The 8,046-nt window shown below is 43.3% G+C and overlaps 1 pseudogene; it reads right to left on the bottom strand.

The window, feature by feature from the left end:
- Positions 1 to 513: 513 nt before the first annotated feature.
- The window catches only part of LOC125083713 (voltage-dependent anion-selective channel protein 1-like), a 198,633-nt pseudogene continuing 191,100 nt past the window's right edge, over positions 514 to 8,046 (bottom strand).

Below are 8,046 nucleotides of genomic sequence, written 5' to 3'. Positions count from 1 at the left end.
TAGATTTACAAAGTGCCTACGTGTTATCAGCTTCCACTGGCAGCCGTTTCTCTAAAGAAGAAACCTGAGCTCTTTGGAGCAGTCACCAAGTTCCCCCCAAGACTACATGTGAAAGGACGTTTTTGGAATCCAATTCCTTATGTGCCTTTGTAACCTTCAAGCTAAATCATCTTGAACCTGGCCCTCTAACATGATGTTCAGCAAAATTGCATGCTGGACATACAATATTAAAAGGGACACTAAGTTCCAAAGTTAGCTATGCTGCTTTTTAATAGTTTTTTTTTTTTCTTAAAGATTTTATTTATTTATTTGACAGACAGAGATCACAAGTAGGCAGAGAGGCAGGCAGAGAGAGAGGAGGAAGCAGGCTCCCTGTCGAGCAGAGACCCTGATGCAGGGCTTGATCCCAGGACCCGGGATCATGACCCGAGCCGAAGCAGAGGCTTTAACCCACCGAGCCACCCAGGCACCCCTGCATAATAGTTTTAAACTGAACAACCGTCTGGCATTCATTTATGTTGGAAATTCCAGTCCCAGACCAGGCTGGCATCCACCTGCATTGACGTTTTTGCTCCCTGGCAGAGCCGACGCCATCAGTTTGATACCTGGCTTTGGGATCTGGATATACCCTAGACCTATCAGGAGTTGTCCCCTTTGGCCAAGAAGCAGGTATCAGGGTCAATCTGATACTTGGCTGCTATTCCAAAGTGAGTGTTACTGTTTCCTGCTGTCCAGTTGAGACTGACGGAGGTTTTCAACTTCCTGTTCACCGTCTGGCAGATGGAGCTGCTGAACTCTGTCCTGTCATTAATACTGATATGAGGCTGGAATTCGTCAGTCCTGTAGCCAACTGCAAAGTTGCTCTGGGTCACCTGGGACTTGTGGTCTCAAAATTTATCTTCTTGCCAGCCAGCCAGCCCCAGGAACTCAGCACACAGCACCCTGAATTGAAGCCCTGGTGATGTGGTAGTCCAGGTTGATATGCTTCTGCCTGATGTGGGACTTGATCCCAGGACCCTGGGATCATGACCTGAACTGAAGCATCCGCCTTCACTGAATGCAGAGAGAGAGGAAGGGAAGCAGGCTCCCTGCTGAGCAGAGAGCCCGACATGGGACTCGATCCCAGGACCCTGAGATCATGACCTGAGCCGAAGGCAGCGGCTTAACCCACTGAGCCACCCAGGCGCCCTTATTTGGTATATTTTGATCATGGATGTTTAAAAGGGTAATTTATATAGTTTGATTAACATTGGCCATATTTGTTTCTGTTTTAATTTGCTGCTTTGTTCTTTGTTCCTTTGTCTTCCACTCTTTTTCTGCCTTCTCTGCTTTCTTTAAAGATTATTTTAGAGAGAGAGAGAGAAAGCACACAAGAAGGGGGAAGGGCAGAGGGAGAGAGAGAGAGGGAAAGAATCATCAAGCAGACCCCCTGCTAAGGGTGGAGCCTCATGTGGGGCTCAATCCCAGGATCCTGAGATCATGACCTGAGTGGAAATCAAGAGCCTGCCACTCAACCAACTGAGCCACCCAGGTGCTCCTGCATTCTTTGGTTTTAATTGAACATTTACTTATATTAATTGCCTCTCTTTTAGAATATCAATTATACTTCTTTTATTACTTTTCTTAGTGGTTGCCCTTGAGTTTTCAATGTACATTTCTAACTAATCCAACTCTGCTCTTGAGGAACACTGTGCCATTTCATGAGTACTGCAAGTACCTTACGCAAAGTTCTACTTCCCCTCCTACCCTTTGTAACATCACTGCCACTCATTTCACTGAGCGGTAAACTACAGTCACCAAATTTGTCATTCCTATTATTATTTTGAACAAACTGTTCTTTCTTTCATATCAAGAATAAGAAAAAGAAAATATTTTTACCTTCATTTATTCTTTCTCTAACACTCTTCCTTACTTTATTTAAACCTGAGCTTCTGGCCTGTATTTTCCTTTTTGATGATCACCTTTTTTTTTTTTTAAGATGTTTTATTTATTTGACACACAGAGAGAGAGGATAAGCAGGCAGAGAGGCAGGTAGAGAGAGAAGGGGAAGCAGGCTCCCCGCTGAGCAGAGAGCCCGATGCGGGACTCGATCCCAGGACCCTGAGATCCTGACCTGAGCTGAAGGCAGCGGCTTTAACCCACTGAGCCACCCAGGCGCCCCAACTTTTTCTTGTTTTTCTATGTATAAGGTGTTCCCTCTACCTCCTCCTCTTTTTCCAAGACTCCTTCTTTGTCTTTGACTTTCTGCAGTTTGAGTATGATACGCGCAGGCATAGATTTATTTTAAGGTATATATCCTGCTTGTTGCTCTCTTAGCTGTCGGGGTTTGTGTTTTGGTGTCTGTGCTTAATTTTGCAAAATTACCAGTCACCATGGCTTCTGTTCTTTTTTTTCTCTTTTCTGTTCTTCCATTTTCTTCTCCGTTTTTTCTCTTCTGACATTCCCACCATTGGCATGGTATATCTTTTGTAATTATCCCACAGATCTTGGATGGCTTGTCGCATCCTTGTTATTTTTTTTTTTTTTTTTTGGTCTGTTTGTGTCTCTGTTTTGGGATTTTAGATTGGCATTTACTCAAGTTTATTACTGTCTCTTCCTTTGTTAGCCACTCTGGTCTATTGATCACTAGTAAAGACTTTAACTTTTGTTACAGTGTTATTTTGATTTCTGCTATTTAAGATAATTCTTTCTCACCATTTTCATCTCTCTACTCTCATTGCCATCTGTTCTTGCATGTCATTCACCTTTTCCATGAGAGCATTACACATATTAACCATGGTTTTAAACTCTCGGCCTGATAATTCCATTATCTCTTCCACGTCTGAGTCTGGTTCTGATGCTTGCTCTGTCTCCTTAAACTATGTTTTGTCCATTCACATGCCTTGTGATTTTTTTTTTTTTTTTTTTTTTTTGCTGAAAGCTCGACATGTTGTACTGGGTGAAAGGAACTGAGGTAAATGGGTGTTTAGTGCACAGCTTTATGTTTATCCGGCTGGGAGTCAGGCTGAGCCTACTGGCTCTGTTGGCCTTAGCTGTCAGAGGCTGATATTTTCTCTGGCATCCCTTTTGTCTCTCCCGTGTGTTTGGGTTTCCCTAGAGACTTTTTAAAAAAATGAAACCTGAAAGATGTAGTTCTTTCTCTTGTATTCCTCAGTTACTATGTAAGAGAAATATTTTATAATCCTATGATTAGAGCTCAGTCTTTTAGTGAGCTCCCCCACCCCCAAGGGCTTTGACCTTTCCAAGTGTTTTTGGGTTTTTACCCCTTTAGATGAGACAGGCTAGAAGGAGCTGGATTGGGGTATTCCCCTTCCTCTGTGGAAGGCAAGAGCTAGCTGTGGTGTTGTGTTTTCATCCCCCAGGGGATAGGCTTTGGAAAATCCCATCAGTTAGACTCTAGTGAAATAATTTTTCTTGAGAGCTGGATGTATAAATAATAGGTGCTCTGATGTCCACAATAACCAAAATACAGAAAGAGCCCATATATCTATTGACAGATGAATGGAAAGGAAGATGTGGTGTATATAAATGGAATATTACTCAGCCATCCAAAGAATGATGTCTTGCCATTTGCAACGATGTGGGTGGAACTAGAGGGTATTATGCTGAGTGAAATGAGTCAGTCAGAGAAAGACAAATACCATATGATTTCACTCATATGTGGAGTTTAAGAAACAAAAAAGATGAGCATAGGAAGGAGAGGAAAAATGAAATAAGATAAAAACAGAGAGGAAGTGAAGAGACTCTTGACTCTAGGGAAAACTTAGGGATGCTAGAGGGGTGATGGAGGAACGGGGTAACTGGGTGTTGGACATTAAGGAGGATGCTTGATGTAATGAGCACTGGGTGTTAAATGCAACTGATGAATCACTAAACTCTATGCCTGAAACTAATAATACAGTACATGTTAACTAAATTGAATTTAAATAGAAAATTTTAAAAAGAGAACAGGTGTTTTGGGTGTATTTCAGAATTGTTATTTTCCCTTCACCCTGCCATAAGTATGAGATGATTTTTCTTCCCGTACTGTGAGAACCTGGCATGGCTCCTGCCTGTTTCCAATTTTTTGAGCAGTGCTTTGCCCCATGACCTCAGTGCTCTGATGGGTGTAAGAATGGCTGTTGATTTTCAGTTTCTTCTTGTGAGGATAGGAATGATAGCTTTCAGCTTCCTTCTGTGCTGGATCAGAAACTGGAAATCTCCTCCAGTTCTGAAGGATAGTTTTCCTGGATACAGAATTCTTGCTTTTTGGTTTTTAAATTTTAGTACTTTGAGTACATCATCTCACTATCTTCTGGCCTTTCTGTTTTCTGATTATGTATCAGCTGTTGACCTTATTGAAGATGGTTTACATGTGATGAGTCCGTTCTCTCATGCTTCTGGATTCTCTGTCTCTGGCTTTCAGTGGTTGGATTATGATATATCTGGTGTGGTTGTCTTTTAATTTATCCTCTTTGGATTTTCTTGTGCTCCTTGGTCAGCAGATCCATGTCTTTCATCCAATTTGGGAAATTTGCAGCCATTGTTTCTCCTAGTAAATGTTCTACCTCTCTCTTTCTCCTCTCCTTCTAGGAATCTCAGTAGACATATGTTGGTGTGTCTGATGGTGTCCCCCAAATCCAAATATCTGAGGTCTTGTTAATTTGTATTCATTCTTTTATCTCTTCTCTTCCTCAGATTGGATGACTTTAATTGTCTGATCTTCAAATTCATGGATTATTTCTTTTGACTGTTCAAATCTGCTGTTGAACCATTTTATTGATTCTCCCATTTTAGTTATTGTATCAATTTTAGCTTCAGAATTTCTGGTTGGTTTCTTTTTATAATCTCTTTCTCTTTATTGATAGTCTCTATTTGATGGGCCATCCATCCCATACTCTAGTTTTTTCACACAGTGTTTCCTTTATCTCTTCAAGCATATTTAAAATCACTGATTTTATGCTATTAATAGTAAGTCCAATATCTGGACTTTTCAGTGAGTTCTTACTCATTGATTCTTGTCCCCCTGTGTATGGGCTGTACTCTCTTGTTCCTTGGCATGCCTTGTAACTTCTGTTGAAACCTTTACACTTTGTGTATTATGATGGGACAACATTGGATTCTCCTCCTTCCCCAGGATTCATTGTTTTGCTTCTTGTTGTAGTAGTGGTTGTTTGTTTAGTGACTTTTTTTTTTTAAACTTTATTTATTTGACAGAGATCACAAGCAGGCAGAGAGGCAGGCAGAGAGAGAGGAAAGGAAGCAGGCTCCTCGCCAAGCAGAGAGCCCGACGTGGGGCTCAATCCCAGGACCCTGAGACCATGACCAGAGCTGAAGGCAGAGGCCTTAACCCACTGAGCCACCCAGGCACTCCTGTTTAGCGACTTTTCTGAACCAGTTTTGTAAAGTCTGTGTTCTTTGTCAGGTACGGCTGCTGAAGTCTCTCTGTTCCCTTAGCTCGTTGGTCCACTGATCATTCAGCAGAGATTCTTTAAATGACTGGGACCAAAAAACCCTCCCAGTCTCACCTGAGGGGCTCTGGGTTGGGACATAGCTCCACCAATCAATGAGACGGTCCACAACTGTCCCTTAGCTTAACTTAGCTTTCACAGAACCTCAGGGTCAGCCACAGATGAGACCTTATGGTCTCTCCTGAGCCTTTACATAGCCCTGGGCATGCATGTGGCCTTCTAGATTCCCAGAAACATGTGGGGGTTTTTTCAAAGCCCTATTCCCCAGAGCTCCTCATTCCCAAGTCTTTCCACCCTCACCTTTTGGCCATTTTATTGTGATCTGTTTTCCACTACCTCATGTATCAGTGACTAAAACATTTGCCTGGAAAGGTTTTCAACAAATGGCCCCTAGATAGCAGTTTTATTGTGAGGCCAGAAATCCAAACCTTTCGAGCCTGTCTTCCAGGGACCCTCCAGACAGATCAAATAACAGCAATTCTTTGCAAATAAGGCCTAGTCTTTCCCCTTGGTGCGTGACCCAGGGATGTAGACTGTTACTTTAAAGGCTAACCCTCCTGAGGCCATGGGGGATGGGCTAGGGTAAGTTGACATGCTGCTTAAGGAGATTCCAGCATTTTTCTGGAACAAGTGCCCCCCAGGTTACTTCATGGATTTGCATAGATTCCAGTGTTCCAAGGAGCTTATTCTGCCTGTTTTTGTTGTTGTTGTTGTTGTTGTTGTTAGTTCATTGATTTTTTATGCAGATGTGGATTTTTGGAGGTCCTTCCACTGACAGTTGTTCTTATCACTCATGAGTGAGTTTCTTAAGATCAAGTTCTGTATTTCATTTATCTACCTTCCGAGCAAACTTTTGGTCACAGGATAGATGTTTGCTACGTATTTGTTGCATGGAATGCGTGGATCAGTAGGAATTGAAAATGGAGACATTTGAGAAGCTTGGCCATGACTGGAAGTAGGTGTGTGGTGCCTGGAGGGGGGATAGTTTGAGGGAGTCCGTGTTTTTTTTTTTTTTTTTTTTTTTAATTGAATGCATTTTTAGGATGTGGTGAGGAAACTGCTGGAGTGGGAACCTTAAAAAATCTCTCTTACTACTTGCTGTGTTTACCATCTTTGTTTTGGACAATGGTGTGACTCTGGCCCTCAGTCTGGCCCTTCATCCTGAGTGCTTTCCTTTCACATCTGTCTGCTCAGTGTCTCTACAGTAGATGTTTATGGGTAAATAGATTCTTTTTTACAGTGCTTTTTTGAGACAAAATTCACATACCACAGAATTTTACTTGTTCTAAGTATATAGCCCCAGCGATTTTTAGTGTGTTTATAGAGTTGTGCAACTGTCACCACTGTTACCCAATTTTAGAACATTTCCAGTACCTTAGAAAGGTCTCTTATGGCCGTGTACAGTCCTCCCCACCCCTCACCCCTAGTGTCTGCCAAACATGGGTTCACTTTCTGTGCTCATGGACTTTAGGTTTTGTGCTCACTGAGGGAGCGAGCGTGGATCCGTGTTCCCTCTCAGGCAGAGCTGAGACCCCCCACCCACCCTGTGTGCTCCCACCACAAGCCAGGTTAGCAGGGAAACCTCAGTGGGCTCTTCTTTTTTTTTTTTTTTTTTAAGATTTTATTTATTTATTTGACAGACATCACAAGTAGGCAGAGAGGCAGGCAGGGGCGGGAGGAAGCAGGATCCCCGCTGAGCAGAGAGCCCGACGCGGGGCTCGATCCCAGGATCCTGGGACCATGACCAACACCGAAGGCAGAGGCTTTAACCCACTGAGCCACTCAGGTGCCCCCCCCCCCCTCCGTGGGCTCTTCTTGACAAGGATGCCTTCTAGAATAAAGCCCACTGAACTAAGGCAACCAACATATGTCATAAATTAGCTTATCTCAGGGTGCCTGGGTGACTTAGTTAAGTGTCCAACTCATCATTTCAGCTCAGGTCATGATGTCGGGATTGTGAGATCGAGTCCTACATTGGCTGTGTTGGGCATGGAACCTGCTTAAGATTCTCTCTCTCCCTCTGCCTTCCTCCCTGCTTCCCACCCCTCTCCTCCTGCTTGCACTCTCTCTCTCTCTAAAAAAAAGAAAAAATTATATTATCTCATCTCCTCCTACAGAGGCACGAGCTATGGAGCATTCTTGGGAAAACTGAAAAACAGCCCTTCAGATTACTTAGCTGTAGGCTAATTTCTTGTGGAATTCTGATTGAGAGAGCTTTAATAAGAAAGCATCGGGGACAGGATCAGGCCTTTGGCCACTTCTGAACCAGTCATTATTTTAACAGGTGATTACAAGCCGCCTGTCCATGCCCAGGTACTCCGCGTCAGGTACTGTGTGGAGCTAAGGGTGCAGGATTCCTACCCTGGAGGAGCCCATAGCCTCTCGGGGTTGCTGATGACGGGCTTGCCCATGACGTTGTCTGACAGGAAAGTAGCAGATCTGCAGGTGGCAGGAGAGCTCTCCTTGGATGGCTCACTGGGAGGAGAGCTCTGTGGTCCTAGAAGATTAAGCAAGCTGGGAGCTAGCAGGCAGACATTGTCCCAATCTGTACTCTTCTGGGGAAGAATGTTTTAAATTTCTCCCAGCATATTTATTC

This window comes from Lutra lutra, chromosome 13, assembly GCF_902655055.1.
Source record: "Lutra lutra chromosome 13, mLutLut1.2, whole genome shotgun sequence".
Classification (NCBI taxonomy): Eukaryota; Metazoa; Chordata; class Mammalia; order Carnivora; family Mustelidae; genus Lutra; species Lutra lutra.
The sequence above is the reverse complement of the archived record's forward strand: the minus strand, read 5'-3'. Positions and strand labels throughout refer to the sequence as shown.